The following is a 21,751-nucleotide window of genomic DNA, read 5'->3' on the forward strand; positions in this document are numbered from 1 at the left end:
AGGTTCGAATCCTGCCTCGGGCATGGATGTGTGTGATGTCCTTAGATTAGTTAGGTTTAAGTAGTTCTAAGTTCTAGGGGACTGATGACCTCAGATGTTAAGTCCCATAGTGCTCATAGCCATGTGAACCATTTTTCTTCTTCTTCCTCGTCCTGCGTTTCCTCTGAGTTTCCCTTCGATGACATCATGTACGAGTCCCAGAGTCCCTCGTGTCTAAGTACATGTCCAATTCAGTTGGCCTTTCTCTGAAGAATTGTACACAGAATACTTCTCTTCTCTCCTACTCTTCCCAGTACATCGCCATTTTTTATGCGATCTGTCCACTTGATCTTTTCCATTCTCCTCCAGCACCACATTTCAAAGCTCTCTAAGTATTTTTTCACCTTCTTTCTCATGGTCCATGTCTCTACTCCATACAGTGCAATGCTCCAAATGTAGAACTTTATCAGTTAGATGTGAAGTTTGTATAAATGTGCTCCAAGAAACCGGTGTGGATCACGTGGCGAGCTTACACGTGGCGTGCACGTCACGGCGTGTGGTTACGGTACATGCACATATTCACTTCCAATCGTATCTACTCATCCGGGCCACTTTTATTTGCCACATCCTGTATGATGTTATTACGAAGTGACACCATTTGAAGACGGGTTCCATTACACAACATCGAAGGGGTTAAGTTCCAAAGCAGCGTAATCAGAATACACACTTTCAGAGCAATGTTATGGTTGGTGAATCCGGATGCAGAAAGAGAGTTAAGAAACTCTACCGGGTAAGTGGTAGCATTGGTCCGGTCCAGAACTATATTTATGGACTGACATAACCCCTCGTACTCGTCAATTTTTTCCCATAATGCTCTGGCTTATAGCACCCGCTTGATCATCATTATTGCTCGTTCACAAAGCCAAGAATTCTCGTGACGCGTTGTTTGGGATATATCTCCATAAACGAAACGAACAAGCTCCTCGATCGAAGGAACAGTTAGACAAAGGCTCTCTGACCAAGTCACTAACCAATTCTATTAAGCCAACGTATCCTCGCCGACTTTTAACTAAAAGCGGACCGTCAGCGGTTTCTTGCGGTTCTGGAAGACCACAATGACTCAAAGGATCGCCATCAATGGAAATAATATCTAGAAGCGACTAAAGGCAATGACTGACAACACTATCATCAGATTCTGCTGCGCTATCTCCATAAGCGCGCTTATGTGCAAAAAAGGAAATCTTCTAATAGATGTCGCTGACATTTCGCCCACTACTGCACAGGATGGGATGTCCGCAGAACCCCATCATAACTGCAGATAAATGGTTGACTCGAGTGGGACTCTCGCCGATTACGGCGTCTTCCAGCGTTTGTTCCCAGTTTCGGCTATCATGTAAATGACGCAGTGCACTGCAAGCTGCGTGAAACGTTGGATATTCAGCGCCATTTACAGCTCTCAGAAATGCGACAGATGTGGCTCCGCGGACTGTGTGCAGTAAAAGTTGCAAGTAATAGCATTTGCTGGTACTTGGATGGAAACTGTACACTCTACCTAATGCGGGTTCCTGATAAACGCCTGGAAACCCTTCCACTGGTTGACCGAGTCGGCGTCTATAGAAAACGCCTCTTTGTTGAACATAAAATGTGTGTGCAAACGTGTGTGAAATCATATGGGACTTAACTGCTGAGGTCACCAGTCCTTAAGCTTACACACTACTTAACCTAAATTATCCTAAGGACAGACACACACACCCATGCCCGAGGGAGGACTCGAACCTCGGCCGGGACCAGCCGGACAGTCCATGACTGCAACGCCTGAGACCGCTCGGCTAATCCCGGGCGGCTGTTGGACATAAGTGTTGCAGGATGGCACATCGTTGTACTTAAGAGATCGAGCAAAACTATCTTCTAGACGAAGATTGAAGTAAGCTAATAGTGTGGTAATGTGAGGACTTCTTAAACGCTCCTGCTCATTTTCAGGATTCGAAATAGATACGCTGGGCGTTATATAAATGAACATTTAAGTGCATAACGGTAGAGTGTTTTTCGTGAATAGGGAAACGCAGTATTCCTGCCGCCCTGCTTCTAACGTTTTAATAGAGCGACCTGACTGATATTTGGTCACCTCGTTACGATCAGCACTCCGCCTGGTCACTTCCCTTATTCAGGTATTTGCAAATGTATTTGTCGGCTCTACGCTAACACAGTATTTGACATTCATGCTAACTTCAAATGCATGTGGAAGTTCGGGTGAGTGTGGTACTACTCACCGATAGTCTACTGCAACACAATCACCGCAAATACTAACTACAGCTGTGAAACCGCCGTCTTGAGGAGCCGCGCACGGTGGATACCCGATTTCACCAGTAACGGCTGCGTTAACGAAGTTTTCCGGAAACCACTTCGTGCAACGGCTTTCCTTCATGCACGATCAACTGGTATTCAATGAGCCAAGTGGACCATGTATCAAGTTGGCTTTGATAATGCTGTGTAGAACGTCGGAAGATGTAACGCTTAGAGCCGTCCTTATGATATTTATTTTTTAGCTACCAGTTTCGGCGCTTCAGTGCGCCATTTTCAGGCCTTAGTTGATGCTGAAGGGGTTATCACAATCCATATATATGCTGCATCAGTGGCCAATATAACTCGTTTACGAAGACTATCTGTAACTGTGATGTCAGCACTCCAGTCATCAACTCCAACCATGGTTGAGCTGCTCCTGACGGTAAATCGAGACCTTTGAAAAATTTACAAGCTGTTGCGGCGGTAATTTAGATCAATTAATTATAATCGTTATGGAGTTAATTAACATCATTACTCAAGATACAATTTTAGGTTCGGTTATGGGCACTGTCATCATTAGTTTTTTTTTCGAGGAGTTACTTATTTAAAATCGTAGCTAGTTCAGGGAGAGTTAGCTCTATATCACGTACGTCTGTAAGTGCGAATTTTTGTCAGCTCAGACCCATTTATTGCCCAATGCCCTTAGGGGAAATCGTACTGTGCAAGGGCACTATAAGAACAAGATTTTCAATTTACTTACAATTCACAGAGAGCTCCTTTCGAATTTCTTAAAATTCATTTAAAATTCAGAGTTATGTTGTGTGTATAACACGACTTTAATTAAAGCTATTGAGAAGAGATCAAAATTAAATTCACATTAACTTTATGCGATCTATGGATTACCCATTGATACCTAATTTGCTGAACAGCTGAGAGTTAATTTGATCATAGTCATTTTAATGTCTACTGCAGGCTGTCAGAATTTTATTCTTATACAGATGAACTTTACTGCATCATGTATTTCTTTACAGGCCCCATTTGGCCTGTGGCCATTTTCAAATGCCTCCAGTATCAGTATCAACAACATAAAACGGAAAACAGTTTCTCGAAAACACCTGGCAGATTATAGCTACTCTTAAACTAGTTACACTTAGTAAAATAGTTTTGTATTTAAAATCTGTTTTGTGTTACTTGGGAACAGAGGCACGCCTCGAATATCTGCATATATCATCTTGAACATCACATACTGCATACAATAACTCGTTTACGAAGACTATCTGTAACTGTGATGTCAGCACTCCAGTCATCAACTCCAACCATGGTTGAGCTGCTCCTGACGGTAAATCGAGACCTTTGAAAAATTTACAAGCTGTTGCGGCGGTAATTTAGATCAATTAATTATAATCGTTATGGAGTTAATTAACATCATTACTCAAGATACAATCTTAGGTTCGGTTATGGGCACTGTCATCATTAGTTTTTTTTCGAGGAGTTACTTATTTAAAATCGTAGCTAGTTCAGGGAGAGTTAGCTTTATATCACGTACGTCTGTAAGTGCGAATTTTTGTCAGCTCAGACCCATTTATTGCCCAATGCCCTTAGGGGAAATCGTACTGTGCAAGGGCACTATAAGAACAAGATTTTCAATTTACTTACAATTCACAGAGAGCTCCTTTCGAATTTCTTAAAATTCATTTAAAATTCAGAGTTATGTTGTGTGTATAACACGACTTTAATTAAAGCTATTGAGAAGAGATCAAAATTAAATTCACATTAACTTTATGCGATCTATGGATTACCCATTGATACCTAATTTGCTGAACAGCTGAGAGTTAATTTGATCATAGTCATTTTAATGTCTACTGCAGGCTGTCAGAATTTTATTCTTATACAGATGAACTTTACTGCATCATGTATTTCTTTACAGGCCCCATTTGGCCTGTGGCCATTTTCAAATGCCTCCAGTATCAGTATCAACAACATAAAACGGAAAGCAGTTTCTCGAAAACACCTGGCAGATTATAGCTACTCTTAAACTAGTTACACTTAGTAAAATAGTTTTGTATTTAAAATCTGTTTTGTGTTACTTGGGAACAGAGGCACGCCTCGAATATCTGCATATATCATCTTGAACATCACATACTGCATACAATAACTCGTTGTGTGGTACATCATATAAGTGAACTGCTATTCAGAAATGGCTTCCAATCCCTTGCTTAACACCACCATCTGAAAATATGATCTTAACTGACGTATTATACGACAAAAACGGAAAATTAAAATGAGAATTCTGTGCTTGAATGCGGAATGAGAGGTCTTAAAAGAAAATGGGGCTAAACGCCCGCCGACAACGAAGTCATTAGATATGAAGCACAAGCCCGAATTGGGAAAGGATGGATAAGTTAATCGGCCGTGCCCTTTCGCCTTGGACGATTTCCGGCATCACGGAAAACCTAAATGTCGTCGGCTGGACGGGAATTTGAACCGCCGTTCTCCCACATACGAGACCAGCGCCGTAGCACTGCATCTACACACTCGGTCACGAGCTCTTTCAGTCGCTACGTGAGTAACGAGAACTGCTGCCTGCAGTGATCTGTCACACAGGTTTAATCTGTTACGAAGACTAAGTTCAGCATTCCTCCCGTTCAGAAAAGACAGTTTCAGTCCGAAATGTCAGAGATCCATGTGTTCTCTTGAATTATGTTTCTCACTAGACAACAGGTCCGCCCCTGGTAGCTGAGTGGTCAGCGCCACAGAATGTCAGTCGTAAGGGCCCGCGTTCGATTCCAGGCTGGGTCGGAGATTTTCCCCGCTTAGGGACTGGGTGTTGTCCTAATCATCATCATTTCATCCCCATCGATGCGCAAGTCGCCGAAGTGGCGTCAAATCGAAAGACTTGCACCAGGCGAACGGTCTACCCGACGGGAGGCCCTCGTCACACGACATTTATTTACTAGACCACAGGATATCCCATCAACTGATATCTCTAAAACATTCGTTCATACACCCATTTCGGGTAGTGTATTCTTTTCGCTTCTCTTAGTGGTTCTAGAGCCGTGCGGCAGAAAACATTACGGCGTTTATCAGTGATACACTGGCGAATGTGTACGATAAGCAATGATCATCTTCGACTCAGTGACTCGATTAGCTCCTCTTTAACTGCATAACTGCTGTTTATATGACTTTATTGCTGGTAGTTTAAGCATTTTCAGTGGACACTATAGCCCTACGAATTGTTTCGTAAAATGATACCTCATAATCTAACACGCTCTGGGCTAATACCGCACCTTGATCCTGTAGCTGAATACACTATACATAAACCATTCTCCTCATAAGCTTTTTTTTTTTTTTTTTTATTAAGAAGCGCCTACGCCACTCATTTCGTGCTGCTCTCTCCCACATTGCTCAATAAATGGAAGCGTGGGAATGCCTACTTACCCAAGGTAATTTAGATGATTCAGATGGCTCTAAGTACTATGGGACTTAACATCTGAGGTCTCCAGTCCCCTAGACTTAGAACTACTTAAACTTAAGCAAACTAAGGACGTCACACACATCCATGCCCGAGGCAGGATTCGAACTGCGAGCGTAGCAGCAGCGCGGTTCCGGACAGAAGCGCCTAGAACCGCTTGGCCACAGCAGCCGGCGGTAATTTAGATCAATTAATGATAATCGTTATGGAGTTAATTAACATCATTACTCAAGATACAATTTTAGGTTCGGTTATGGGCACTGTCATCATTAGTTTTTTTTCGAGGAGTTACTTATTTAAAATCGTAGCTAGTTGAGGGAGAGTTGGCTTTAATTTACGTACGTCTGTAAGTGCGAATTTTTGTCAGCTCAGACCCATTTATTGCCCCAATGCCCTTAGGGGAAATCGTACTGTGCAAGGGCACTATAAAAACAAGATTTTCAATTTACTTACAATTCACAGAGAGCTCTTTTCGAATTTCTTAAAATTCATTTAAAATTCAGAGTTATGTTGTGTGTATATCACGACTTTAATTAAAGCTATTGAGAAGAGATCAAAATTAAATTCACATTAACTTTATGCGATCTGTGGATTGCCCATTGATACCTAATTTGCTGAACAGCTGAGAGTTAATTTGATCACAGTCATTTAAATGTCCACTGCAGGCTGTCAGGATTTTATTTTTATACAGATGAACTTTACTGCATCATGTATTTCTTTACAGGCCCCATTTGGCCTGTGGCCATTTTCAAATGCCTCCAGTATCAGTATCAACAACATAAAACGGAAAACAGTTTCTCGAAAACACCTGGCAGATTATAGCTACTCTTAAACTAGTTACACTTAGTAAAATAGTGTTGTATTTAAAATCTGTTTTGTGTTACTTGGGAACAGAGGCACGCCTCGAATATCTGCATATATCATCTTGAACATCACATACTGCATACAATAACTCGTTGTGTGGTACATCATATAAGTGAACTGCTATTCAGAAATGGCTTCCAATCCCTTGCTTAACGTATTTAAAAGCACATGTCCTTTCACTTCCACAGAAATAAGCACAGTCGCTATAAAAACATGGTAACGGGCAACGCCCAAAGAATATTTTATATGTCGTGCTACTCAATCCGTTACTGTGGCCAGTATGTGATTTTTAAGACAATATACGCAGATTTTCAGCATGTGTGCAGGTGAAGGCCACTCTTCCCATGTAACACTAAATAGTTTTCAAATATGACGCACCTACGGAAATTTTAGTAATAACGTAACAGCAACTTTAATTTGTAAAGTGTAAAGATGTTACGAAGAGGTTTTAGCTTTTTACCTTGATGACACCGATAAAGCAGGCATCTGCATGTGGCCACAGGCATGATAGCTCACGGTGGGCCTTAAAAATGGCTTCATAATTCAGAAATTGCGTTTAGCCTGTTGTCTCACACATGAAGCAACTAATACCGAAATAAATCCAGTTCATTGCGGAATTGTTGCTGTGATGTCAGACATTTGAAACATTGGACTTGGTAACAATCAAAAAGGTCGAAACAGTATCGATTTCCCATAACCACAATCTATGACCCAACGCCTATAATATACATGTACAACCCATTACGCAGAACCTATAACAAATAACTCATCACCAATTATCCTTCACCCATTACCCGTCACACATAATCCATAACCCTACACCCATAATCCATAACCTAGAACTAAACATCTATCACCCATAACCCATAAACACTACCTACAACCCAGAATGGTTTTAGTATTCAGAAATCGTGTCGATGCTATGGACCCACACACGAAACAACTAATACTAAAATAAATCCAGTTTGTTACGGAATTGTTGATACAGTATCTGACGTGTGAAACATCAAAAAGGTCAAACAGTTTCGATTTTATCCACTAGTGGATCTCCAGGAAATATACCGGCGTATCACAGTAGGGGCGTTTCTTTTATTATTCAACGCCTTGCAGTTAATGATGCTTGGCACCAGTTTACTGCTGCCTGAAACGACCGTGTACAGTGCTGCAACGTGTAATTAGCAGAACCGGTTCCAACTGCTCCTCTTCCGTGAATAATGTAGGTCTGTCTTGTCTACTGTATGAACCTCTAAATATTGTCCGTATGCTGCAGAGTGAGCGTGCTAGTCATTTATTTGTACAATGTTGTCGTAGTAGACATTCGTTGCAGAAATCGAAGGAATCTTTGTAAATAACCTTCTACGAGCTGCCTCTCCCCCCCCCCCCCCTCCCCCAATGCGCCCCTAGTATCTGCGCATACTTAAAAAAAATTAGTTAGAGAAAACAAAATTATTTAATTAAAACATATTTTCATTTTCAAAGTGAGAGAAAACTTGTGATCCGTTCATATCCAGAAGATTTGCATTTTTCTTCTTCTTCCTCTTCTTGTTACTCTTCTTCCGTGCCTTATTTCCCATGACTGTTGCGGGTCGCCTTCCTAGTCCTACTGCGCCACTCCGTAAGTATTCGCATCATTTCAGGAAGCAGTCCCATCGTTTTCACGTCATACGGTTAGGTTACGACATGTCCGTGCCAGCCTATGTGATTCTCTTGGAACTCTCCTGCTGTCTGTGCTACCTTAAGCGAACTTCGGATGTGGTCGTTTCTTACGCAGATATTCTGGGTCATTCTTTCAGACAAACGTACTATCCTTGTCTCTTCAACTTCGAGCTTTCGTTCGTCGGATTTGAGCATGGGCCAACATTCTGAACTGTGCGACAGAGCTGGTCTTATCCCCCGATTGTATACACTTGTAACACTACCGGCTACTACTCAAGTAGCTACACAGCAACAATGTTACTCTTGCGAAAGGATTTTAATTTTACCATGATTATGCGTATACTGGTCAAGGTATCGGACTGTAATCGTTTCTCTAAAGACTTCTATTGAAACGAAGCAATATCAGAACAAATGAAATCGAACCAAGGTTCTATTAGTAATTACGTAAAAGAAAACGGTCGCCAGCCTAATTAGACAAAGTTGTACCAAGTACTAACACGGTTCGTAAAGAAAGTTAACTAAGGAGATCGACTTTACCTGAAACTGAAATTCTGTTTTGCTTATAAGATACAACTTGCCGCAGTGGATACACCGGTTCCTGTTAGATCACCGAAGTTAAGCGCTGTCGGGCGTGGTCGGCACTTGGATGGGTGACCAGCCAGGCCGCCATGCGCTGTTGCCATTTCTCGGAGTGAAATCAGCCTCGTGATGCCAATTGAGGAGCTACTCGACCGACTAGTAGCGGCTTCGGTCAAGACAACGGCCGGAAGAGCGGTGTGCTGACCCTACGCCCCTCCTATCCGCATCCTCCACTGAGGATGACACGGCGGTCGGATGGTCCCGGTAGGCCACTTGTGGCATGAAGGCGGAGTGCTTTTATTTTTATAAGAGACAAGGCAGAAGCGCAATTTAACACGTAATGCCCAGCGGTTTGACATGAACTACACAGGAGTATTAATACGTTTAGGCAACAACTGGCCTCTCAACAACCCTTACTGTCTGTACATTACAATAGGAAGCTAATGATCAATAAAGGTAAATGATTACTAATGGTGGAATACTACTTACTTGGACAATGGGTTCTATTGTCAGTTTAGTTATTGGAAATTATTATTCTTCAAATAGTTTTCAAGTAATTGTATCTTTTGTGCTGATTTTAATTTGTCTTCTCAAGGAGCATTCAATCCCTTATACTATTTAACTCAGATAGGACACGTGATACCTGAATCCACTACAGTATGAATAGCTGTATCTATTTGGTTACTGTCGTACACAAAAGTTATAAGAATGAAAGCTGTACTTCTTGAGTAACTGATACTGTAATATGAAATTTAAATGTGGCTCAACTGTTAGCATGGGGACTTAGAAACTAGTCTATCAGTAGACTCGGACCTAAGCCGAACATTTTAGTCACAACACAATATTAGAAACACTTTTAACTAGACAACACATGACATTATAAAAGCTGTTACTTCGACAGGAAGGATCTTTAAACTGAATACTTCAAGTCTTCTCTTAATAACTGTACTGAGACGAAACATCTAATTATTCTGCTACGAAGAGTGCTTGGAGGGCTTCAAAGCTGATGCCCACTGAATAATTAAGAAATTTACTACTCCACAATGCTTCTTAACTCTAGTGAAAGTTTACTGAAACGACTTTTCAGTTCAATGAAATAGGATACTCGGAAATATCGCAGCATTTAGGATAGGATCAGTCTAGGTAAATGATTAAGGATAAAATAAAGGTGCTCAACACTAAGTTTACAGAACACGAAATTATGACTGAAAACTAATCCGCACAACTGGATCCATGCAATTGTACGATACTCAACTGGTAATTTGAAGTGAAAGTGGTGGCAATGTCGGTCTCCTGTGCTATTCAAAAAAGTGGGCAGAAGTATCTACGGCTCTTGCTGTGTAACTGGCTCTGACAATTTTGCAGTTTTCGCCTCGTTCACTTCACAAGATGCGCACACTTTGCCTGCTATCCACCAACTGACTCATGCCGCAGAGGAGCTTTGCAGTTTTGTCTCCAGATCCACCATTTCTGTTCCAGTCAGAGGACCTTCCCTCCAGGGTTTACATGATTACAAACCCAAATCCCCTATGCATGCACCGGAATTACAAGCAAAGTTTTAATTTTCCCATTCTTTTATAGCACATGATTTTTGAAATTACATCGATCGATTAATTTCAATTACATAAACGGTCATAAATATGAGTAAAACATTTACATAGATGTCACATCAAAGAGCATAGTCTTACATCAGTCACGTTAAGTAAAAATAAACAAAGAAACTACATAATAAAATTATAGTTATTATCGATAGTAGTGTTACACTCGCCCCATGTTTCAGTGATGTTTCGTGTTAGGGATACATCAGTGAAACATCTGTAACACCTCGGATAGTGTTGGGTGAAGAAAAATTGCAAACACATCACAACAGCATTCACTCTACATAAACAGCAGTACAAAGATAAATAATATCATTTCATCTCATTCACGCCTTCGTTACATTTTACATAACATTTCGTCATGGAGAAGCAATTGTGTGTTAATAGAACATTGGCTAACAATGAATACACTAACATGAGAATGACACATATATAAGAAAACACGTAATAAGTACAGGAAAGGAAATATGGCACAAGCTCTTAGAAAAACATCATTACAATTTGTTCTATATTTACAATTGTTAACTGGAAACTATAAGAAGTTCGTTTATTTTGCTTTGTAAGAATTGTTTCTTATAAATTTTTATCATTTTCACAGTATTACTGAAGATTTTACTTTCGATTTGCGTACAGAAAAAACAATTAGGAAAAATTGTTAAATCCGCCAGATAGGTGTTTTCTGTCATGTTAACTTTCATGCAGTTCAGCAAAGTAACACAATATTATGTACGACAAGCATAAACTTTTTCAGTGGCTCTACGCTATTTCAGGCAGTCCACTCCAATACTTTTATTTACAAGCCTTGTTTTACCAATGGAACATTTGGCCGACCACTGAGATTTTAGGCAGTCCATTTCGAGTACCCTCTCCTGCTCTATTCACTTAGCAAGATATTAAGCTGTCCGTTTCACATACTGGCAGTTCATTTTATCAGGCTGCAACTCATTATGTAGTACAGCCTTTTCGCATGTCGTTTCACATTTTTGGACCGTCCATTTCGTTTAATACATAATTACATTGAAAGAATCTGAAATACACAGACATATATTAGCATAATAATGACAGTAAGTCTTCACAACAGTATAATATACGTTGCAAAAGGAACGTTGTAGAAGGAAACATATTACAATTCAGTACTTATTATGCATAATAGTTTTCCTAACAGTGTTCGTTTTTATTCTGTTCTCTGACCACAAGGTTTCAAGTCCACTATATTACGAACATCTAGGGGCGTCTTTGATTTTGGGTACACCAGAAAGTAAGTTAGTGTGAGGAGTTCCTCGGACTTCAAACGGGCCATTGTAAATATATTTGAATTTTGAAGCAACATGCTTAATTTTGAAATGAGCCTGCCCCACCACCTCTAATTAAGCTACCAGTTTGTGTATAATTTCATTTTCCTGAGCTTACCATAACAAGTCTTGAAAAGGTCTAATTTCGTTCCAGGGATTTTTCTACATGTACTTTATCTATAACCGGGGGCTTCCTTAGTTTCGATATTTCAAAGTCTTTCACAATCTGAATTCGTTGTCGATAATAAATGGAATCGTCCGGTGGTTCTTTCTTCCTTCGTTCTGTGTTTTCTTCTGGTTCTTGTTTTGAAATCGCTCCAACTGGTGTTACAAAACAACATTTCATCACCAATGCCTCGATTCCTATTACTTCAATATATTATCCAACCGAACTCTCTTCTTTATCTGGCCACTCTGAGTAAATATTTGAAAGAAACGGTTTCCTTAGACACATGTTAATTTCCTCATCCGATCATTTGTCGGATCTGAAATACTCACGGTCACGGTTTTCTCCTAATGCTATTCGTTCTTTTTCTTTCGCAGTAAGCTCTTCGTCAGAGCTGTCATCTTCACCGGCTCTAACGAAGTCTACCTTTACTTCGTATTTTGTGTAGCCATTGTGTACTTCAATAATTCGTAAGTAATCGTCCGAATCCACCTCTTCATGTCTGCTGACAACAGTGTGTTCTGCTGGCGATTCGTTTGTCAGGAATGCTTCGTTAGCAACACTGAGGATTTCATCTTCTCCCATTCTCCATTAATCGTACTATACTTGGCAGCTGGCGTAACTTGCGTGGCGCCCTTTTCCTCATTATCTACCATATTTTTATTAATTGCTGCTCGTGGCGCGAAATACTTCCATTTTCTCCTTGCTATTGGGGCACCCCCTTTTCCTCATTATCTACCATCCTTTTATTAATTGCTGCTCGTGGCGCCAAATACTTCCATTTCCTCCTTGCTATTGGGTCACCTCCTTTTCTCGACGTCCCATTTTCTCCTTTCACTACCACCTAACTTTTGGTCTCATAATTTCTTTTGAAATTCTCCCAATCACACTGCTTTAGTAGCCCTTGGAGCATACAGATCTATTCAAACCAACGTATAATCCGTGAAAACTCGTTTTCGGAAAATTATATCGTTATTTAAACTGTCGTCGGCGCTTTCTTCCTCGCTTAAAAATATACTCAGGTTTTCTCTTGCGCCGGTGTCGTTATCTGCCAAAGCGATTCCATTGCATTCTGTTGTGACGCCCTCATTCTGTTCTACTGCCGGGAACAACAGATTCCTTACGCCGCTTTCACACTATACGGTTTTGACCGTACGGCAAAAAGCCGTACGGCTGTAGGTGTGAAGAAATGTATGGCGCCTTTCACATTATACGGCGACGGCAAAATGCCGCTGCCGTGCCGTGCTGCAGCCGTGTCTTGCCACTACAACAGACGGTCGCCGTACGGCAAGTTCGACAACAGTGGCCTACGTGACTAAGTGCATGCTTTCACACTGGACGGTTTTGAGCCGTACGGCGTCGACTAGTTCGTTGTAGTGTCGTTTTATTCATTTGTGTTTATTCTTGTTTACTGAAAAGTGTAGAAGAATGGATGAAATTGATACTGAACTTTTGATAACCTTGGTGGAAGTAAGACCTGTTCTGTGGGACAAAACTCTAGATGCGTATAGAGATCGTATTGCTACAAAGAATGCTTGGCGGGAAGTTTGCGTAGCACTGAAGCAAGATTTTGATGAGATGGAAGACAAAGATAAAAATGCGTTTGGTAAGTATTTATTTAATATATTAATATTACATTTAATACGTTTTAAACAGTTTTTATTTAACGTTATAAATTTTATTCTAAAAGTAAATCGTTTGTTTATAAGTAAATTACTGCTACCAGTCACGTTTTTTTTGTTTTGTTTATATTTTGCACGACGCGTTTCGGGAAATAATTCCCATCCTTAAGTGCGTTTTTCTCTAAGTTTTCATCATGTGTGGTGTCTTTTTATGTGTCAGGTCTTGCATTCTGTTTTCTTTACTGTAATTTATAAGAGAAACACGCACAAGACCTCACAAATAAAAAAACACTACACATAATGAAAACTTAGAGAAAAAAACGCACTTGAAGATCGGAATTATTTCCCGAAACGCGTCGTACAAAATATAAACAAAACGATTAAAAACGTGAGTGGTAGCAGTAATTTATTTATAAAGAAAACTATTTACTATACAGTCGCAGGCTTTCACAAACAATCTACAAAAAGGAAAAGGCTTGTTAATTTATATCTTTGACATCTGCCATGACACGCTTCCAGCATTTGTCATAAAATATTTACAAAGAGTGTTCCTTATGGCGTTGGCTGTCAGTCCTCCTCTTATGTTGGCATCTTGGGCTAAGTCTTCCAAACCAGTGAAGGATGTGGTGTCTTCAATTATAAATCCATCTCTCTGACGTACAAAATTGTGTAAAACAATGCAAGCTTTAACCATTTTTACTGCAAAATCTGGATGAACATTTAAAGGTCGGTGAAACAACCGCCACTTATTGGTGAGGATGCCAAAAGCACATTCCACATACCTCCTTGCTCTGCACAAACGGTAATTAAATACACGTTTCTCAACTGTCAAGTTTGTTCCCCCAAAAGGCCGGAGCAAATGCGTGTGTAGGCCAAATGCTGCGTCTCCCACGAAGAAGTAGGGTACTTTTGGACCTTCCGTACCAGGCAGACATTGGACGTCTGGAAATTCCAGGGAATTACTTTCTATTGACTTCCATAAACTGGACCGTCTGAACACTGAAGAGTCACAGTCTTTGCCATAACTTCCTACGTCGACATAAATGAACCTGTAGTTGGAATCCGCTACAGCCATCAGAACCACAGAAAAGTATTCTTTGTAATTGAAGTACATTGATCCGCTATTAAATGGGGCAGTAAGACGGATATGTTTTCCATCCACCGCTCCTAAGCAGTGGGGGAAATTAGCAGTACGTTCAAATCCAGCCGCTATTGATTCCCATACCTCTTTGGTCGGTCTTTGTATACATTCTTCCCGCAGTGATGACCAAATTGCTGTGCATACATCATTAACCACTTTACTTGCTGTAGAAATCCCAATTCTGTACTGGAAATGTAAGTCAGTGAAGGAACAACCGCTTGCCAGATACCTGAACAAAACGAAAAAAAATCAGTGACATTTAGTTTGCAGTGGACATTTTTTGTTACAGTTTTGCTTTTTTCTATACAAAATTAAAATGTTTTCATACAGTTTTGTTTTCTTTTGATGTAGGTATAGAAGTAATACGGAGGTGGACCAATCTACGAGACTCCTTTGTGAAGTCAAACATAAAAATTCAAGCTGCGAAAAAAAGTGGCTCAGCAGCAAAGAAAATGAAAAAGTATGTATATTCTGATCAGCTGCAGTTTCTAAAAAAGCTGTATGATGCTCGAGAGACGGAGGACAGTTTTCAATCGGAACGCACCGCCAGACTGGAAGAAGATATAGAAACGCAGGGCTCCGTCGAAAATACTGAGAATGTTTCTGGGCCATTTGATACAGCACCCACACAACAAACATCCAAAAGCGAGTGCCATACAAACAGAAAACATAGAAAACCTGATGCAATCGAAATGAAAATATTACGAGCTCTGGAAGAAGACAAACCTTGCAGCAAAATGTCATTTTTACTTAGTCTGAAGCCTCATCTGGAAAAATTTGATGAACAGGATTATCTTCAGTTTCAGATGGGAGTCCTCAAAGTTATAGAAAATATATATGAAAGGAGAAATATATTGACAGCTCAACCTCCTCCATTTACCCATTACACACCTCCCATGCCCTATAATAATAGATTTCAAGCTTATTCTTATTCACCTATGGAAAATGCTGCTCCAATATCCTCTTACCATACGCATCAGATTCGTCCTCCTCCAGCTGCACCAAACCCAACTACTTTTCTCGAACAACCATTACAGACTTCTCAAGGTCGCAGTTCTTATCAACGAATTAATAAAGTGCCACCACCATACCCTTCGCCTTCCACAAGTAGCCATGAAGGCCCACCATCAACAACGCAGTTCTACAACGTTTTTGCAGAGAGCCTGTCGCCACAAAGTGACAGTACAGTCAGTCCTGCTACAAACTCTTTGGTTTCAACTGCTGATATTGATATTGACTTTTCTACTTCATAATCTGAGCGTAATAAAAATGTAAAACACAAATAAATAAGTAAATAAACAGAACTAGTTTTTATGTATTAAATTACCTTAACGTGATAGCCAGCATTTGAACAGGTTGGATGCAATTGCGGAATTGTGTGTTTTGTCGTTGTAACACATCCTTTAGTTTTCTATGTAATTCGTCAAACGAGGTAATAGACATTCGGAAATAGTTAAAGAATTTATTTCCGTCGTTCCTCAAATCTTCAAAGAGTGTATAAAATAAACCCACTTCGTCTCTTCTCTGGTTAATGGGGTGTACCCACAAAAGACGACCTTTTCTTTTGCGGCGACGATGAAGCAACCACAAAGCAACAACTCGTTTACGGTTCATCTTGATACACACATTAAGCAAACTGAATAGACACCAACAACTGGTCACGTCAAAAAGCCGTGTAATGTGAAAGCAACACAGGCACGGCTAAAACTCGTACGGCTTTTTGCCGTACGGTCAAAACCGTATAGTGTGAAAGCGGCGTTACGGAAGCTCTGGCGGGCTGTCAGCACGCTGGTATACAGTACGTGTCAGCGCCTGCCTGCCGTGACGCATTCCTGACCACATCTGTTGCTTTGCTTGCAGCGACCTGTTGCGTTTCGCAGTCTCTCATTCATGTACTAGGTACATTACATCTACGCTGGTACTGTTTCTTGCGACTGGGCCATGAAAACCTCTCCGCGTTAGTTTGGACCTTATATACTTGGTCCGCAGTTTTCTGCGCTGTTGTTGTCGGGGTAATGTCGCGGTGCAAATCCTCTTACGCGGGCGGCTGAGGTAGCTCGACCTCTGCTCCTACCTCGTTGAACCATACTAAGGCGCAGGGGTGTACGTAGGGGGCAGGAGTGGCCCCCGCTAGGGGCGCAAGAGCAAGAGGGGCGCAAATTCCAAAGGCTGCAGGCGATGACGTGACGGAGCGCCGCGCCACCCTCTGAAAAAATAACGCTGCGCTGCGGCCAGTCTAGTACGAGATATTGTGGAAAAATTTTCTACAGAACGGAGAAGAGATAGTAAAGGAAGGCTCTCCGATGATGAGAATTCTCATCGCTTTACTGGGAGGCGCTTTCCTCACATCACTCCAAGTGACCAGTCCAAGAAACGCAGACTGTGGCGTAGATGTGCAGTCTGCTCGAAACAGAATGTGCGCCGCGGCCGGTATTATCTTTATAGATAAACTTTTGAAAAATACTACTACTGCTACTACTACTACTACTACTACTACTAATTTATTCTTGATTTTTTGGCAGTGCTCAGCTAATATATATTTCCCAAGCTGAATCTCCTTACTCCATGAACTTTTCTATCAGAGCACGAGAGCACATAACCTTGCAAACCAGTTTTGACATCCTCATCTTCCTGCAAGTGCATAAAGTACGACTGTGATCAGATCCAGTTGACATATTTCTTGCTTAATTGGGCAAGTAAACGTATGCACTATATTCACGGTAAGTAAATATTATTTACTTGTTATATTAGCTTATGACAACAGTTGCAAAATATTACCTTAACAAAGTACCCAGAAAGACATATTAGACTTATTTAATAACAATTATCACAAACACATATAAACAAGATTCGTTGTTAATATTACTGGTCTCATTAATTTTGCTGTGGTAATTGCTATATCAAATCTTTTTACCTAATTCTTTTATCTCCGCTAAGTCGACAATTTATTAGCAGATTTGAGGTTTTGAAGGAACATGGATCCATTTGGCTTAATTGTACTCTCGCCAGGCCAGGGCAATTACGACTTGCCCAAACGTTTGGGGGTGAGGATTTTGAAGCACGAGGCCTTACGAGAGCCACGTAGAACAAGTCATGCTGAGCGCAACATGTACACTTTCGGCATTACCTGGTTACCATACTGAGAAATAATTTAGCACTTAAAAGCTCATTGCCAGTGACGACTCACTTACCTCCCCATCCTGGTCGGCTTACCATCAGGTTTCAAAATCGCCACCCACCTTCGTAGTGGTAGGTGTTCGTGTTAGCTGGCGAGCGGAGGTAACTCAGACCGGACACGCACCCCCGTCTCGTCTGTCGCCAATTCGCAAAAGGACCTCGGTGCCGACACTAGTCCCAGTTCCTCTGTGGCTGTGTAGCAAGAGGAAGCGCTCGGTCGTACATCAAGGAAGGTGAGTCAAGTGTTCTGTAATAGCAATATGTTTCCTGTGCTCATGCTCATGGTTCACAAGCAGCTACGATTCTTTCATGTTTGAATGAAACTCTTATTTTATCAGGCAGTTAAACATTTTCCCCGTTTTCCTCACTGTAGAATCGCACTATTTATAATTTAACGCTTCTTACGTATATCTGCTTAATTTATGTTCATTTTTTTCCGCAGTCAATTTTTTTTATTTGAAATTCGTAGCAGTAGTTAAAACTACATTATAACAATACATACATATCAAAATCAGTGGAAAGTCATGCATATGTCACTGTAAGTTTCGATCGACATAGGTGTCGCCAAAAGCGTCCCTAGGGAAGATACTAAAATTATCGGTCTTGTTGCTAACGAGTACGTAAAAAACAGAGTTTATCTTTTGATTATGCAAAATAATATGAACTCATTTATCTACAATCCCAATCATACAATTTTTCTTTCTCACAACTATATTTCATTTACTAAAATTAATAAATATGAACATACTCGTATTCGATAATTGTAGCACCTTGTTTATTTCAGTAACGTTTGATATGCTATCTAAGGGGATTTGGCTGTTTGCCATATTGTTTATAACAGATGTACCAGTTAAAATTACACATAAAAGGTTTCAGATAGATTGTATAATGGTAAGACAGAGATTTAGGAACCAGGTTTTAAATTGTAAGACATTTCCAGGGGCAGATGTGGACTCTGACCACAATCTATTGGTTATGAACTGTAGACTAAAACTGAAGAAACTGCAAAACGGTGGGAATTTAAGGAGATGGGACCTGGATAAACTGACTAAACCAGAGGTTGTACAGAGTTTCAGAGGGAGCATAAGGGAACAACTGACAGGAATAGGGAAACGAAATACAGGAGAATAAGAATGGGTAGCTTTGAGGAATGAAATAGTGAAGGCAGCAGAGCATCAAGTAGGTAAAAAGACGAGGGCTAGTAGAAATCCTTGGGTGACAGAAGAGATACTGAATTTAATTGATGAAAGAAGAAAATACAAAAATGTAGTAAGTGAAGCAGGCAGAAAGGAATACAAACGTCTCAAAAATGAGATCGACAGGAAATGCAAAATGGCTAAGCAGGCATGGCTAGAGGACAAATGTAAGGATGTAGAGGCTTAGCTCACTAGGGGTAAGATAGATACTGCCTACAGGAAAATTAAAGAGACCTTTGGAGAAAAGAGAACCACTTGTATGAATATCAAGAGCTCAGATGGAAACCCAGTTCTAAGCAAAGAAGGGAAAGTAGAAAGGTGGAAGGAGTATATAGCGGCTCTAAACAAGTGCGATGTACTTGAGGACAATATTATGGAAATGGAAGAGGATGTAGATGAAGATGAAGTGGGAGATACTGCGTGAAGAGTTTAACAAAGCACTGAAAGACCTGAGTCCAAACAAGGCCCCGGGAGTAGACAACATTCCATTAGAACTACTGACGGCCTTGGGAGAGCCAGTCCTGAAATCTACCATCTGGTAAGCAAGATGTATGAGACAAGCGAAATACCCTCAGACTTCAAGAAGAATATAATAATTCAAATCCCAAAGAAAGCAGGTGTTGACAGATGCGAAAATTACCGAACTATCTGTTGAATAAGTCACAGCCGCAAAATATTTACGCGAATTCTTTACAGACGAATGAAAAACTGGTAGAAGGCGACCTCGGGGAAGATCAGTTTGGATTCCGTAGAAATGTTGGAACACGGAGGCAATACTGACCCTACGACTTATCTTAGAAGAAAGATTAAGGAAAGGCAAACCTACGTTTATAGCATTTGTAGACTTAGAGAAAGCTTTTAACAATATTGACTGCAATACTCTCTTTCAAATTCTGAAGGTGGCAGGGGTAAAATACAGGGAGCGAAAGGCTATTTACAATTTGTACAGAAACCAGATGGCAGTTATAAGAGTCGAGGGACATGAAAGGGAAGCAGAGGTTGGGAAGGGAGTGAGACAGGGTTGTAGCCTCTCCCCGATGCTATTCAATCTGTATATGGAGCAAGCAGTAAAGGAAACAAAAGAAGAGTTCGTAGTAGGTATTAAAATCCATGGAGAAGAAATAAAAACTTTCAGGTTCGCCGATGACATTGTAATTCTGTCAGAGACAGCAAAGGACTTGGAAGAGCAGTTGAACGGAATGGACAGTGTCTTGGAAGGAGGGTATAAGATGAACATCAACAAAAGCAAAACAAGGATATTGGAATGTAGTCGAATTAAGTCGGGTGATGCTGACGAAATTAGATTAGGAAATGAGACACTTAAAGTAGTAAAGGAGTTTTGCTATTTGGGGAGCAAAATAACTGATGATGGTCGAAGTAGAGAGGATATAAAATGTAGGCTGGCAATGGCAAGGAAAGCGTTTCCGAAGAAGAGAAATTTGTTAACATCGAGTATAGATTTAAGGGTCAGGAAGTCGTTTCTGAAAGTATTTGCATGGAGTGTAGCCATGTATGGGAGTGAAACATGGAAGATAAATAGTTTTGACAAGAAGAGAATAGAAGCTTTCGAAATGTGGTGCTACAGCAGAATGCTGAAGATTAGATGGGTAATGAGGAGGTATTGAATAGAATTGGGGAGAAGAGGAATTTGTGGCACACACTGCTATCTTCGCTATTGTGCGCATGATATTTTCCCGAAAGTCTGATGGTACGTCGCTAGTTGAACAGCCGTTTGGTTGCTACTTCTCCCAATGACTTCAGAAATTCCGATGGAATATTACCTATCCCCCCAGCCTTATTTGATTTCAAGTCCTCCAAATCGCTCTTAAATTCTGCCTCTAATACTGGATCCCCTATGTCTTCATTTTCAACACTCGTCTCTTCTTCTAGCACTCCATCTGACACGTCTTCCCCCTGATAGAGTCCTTCGATGTATGCTTCCCCTCTATCCGCCCACTCCTTTACGCTCAGCAGTGGAATTCCCGCTGCACTCTTAATGTTACCACCGTTGCTTTTAACCCGGCAGTGCACGCGCCTGGAAACGGGACGCACAAACGTCAAACACGTAGCTGTTCTTTTAGACCCTTACAGATTATGTTGATTTATAATTACCATCAGACGACTCTTCTTGCTGTCTTTTATGTGTGCTGACAGAGTGACTTCTTTTAACCAATTTTCAGACATTGTATTAATGTGAAGATTTCTCTATGATCTGACAGACCAGCTTAGTTAACTGCCGGGTTAATTTCCCCGAATGTTGTTTCACTTTTCTATATGCTTAATCAGTCTTACCGACGATCATTTCATTTTCAATTTCTTCACATTTTTCCTGCCATTTTGCCTTAGCTTCCCCGCATTTCCTATTTATTTCATTCGTAAGTCACTTGTATTTCTGTATTCCTTCATTTCCCTGAACATTTTTATACTTCCTTCTTTCATCGATCAGATGAAGTATTTCCTCTGTTACCCATAGCTTCTTCGTATTTACCTTCCTTGTTCCTATCTTTATCACCCCAACATTTGTGATTGCTGTTTCTAGACATGTCCACTCTTCTTCACTTGAACTTCCTACTTTGGTATTCACGACCGCAGTATCAACTGTCTTCGCGATCTTCAAACGCGTCTCATCATTCCTCAGAGCTTTGGTATCCCATTTAATTCCCGACTGGTTCTTTCAGATGGTTCTCTTAAACTTAGGCCTGCTCTTCATCATTACTAAATTGTGA

The 21,751-nt window shown here is 40.6% G+C and overlaps 1 protein-coding gene across 3 annotated transcripts in view; it reads left to right on the plus strand.

The window, feature by feature from the left end:
- The window catches only part of LOC124612514 (proton-coupled amino acid transporter-like protein CG1139), a 945,634-nt gene that overhangs the window by 736,057 nt on the left and 187,826 nt on the right, over positions 1–21,751 (plus strand). The window contains exon 1 of one of the 3 annotated variants that reach the window (XM_047140767.1): positions 18,035–18,062. The exons of the other annotated variants lie outside the window; for them this stretch is intronic. The gene's annotated coding sequence lies outside the window, so the exon portion shown is untranslated. Of the gene's footprint in view, positions 1–18,034; positions 18,063–21,751 lie in introns of those variants that run through there. 3 annotated transcript variants of the gene reach the window in all.

The sequence above is a fragment of the Schistocerca americana genome, chromosome 4 (genome assembly GCF_021461395.2).
Source record: "Schistocerca americana isolate TAMUIC-IGC-003095 chromosome 4, iqSchAmer2.1, whole genome shotgun sequence".
NCBI lineage: Eukaryota > Metazoa > Arthropoda > Insecta > Orthoptera > Acrididae > Schistocerca > Schistocerca americana.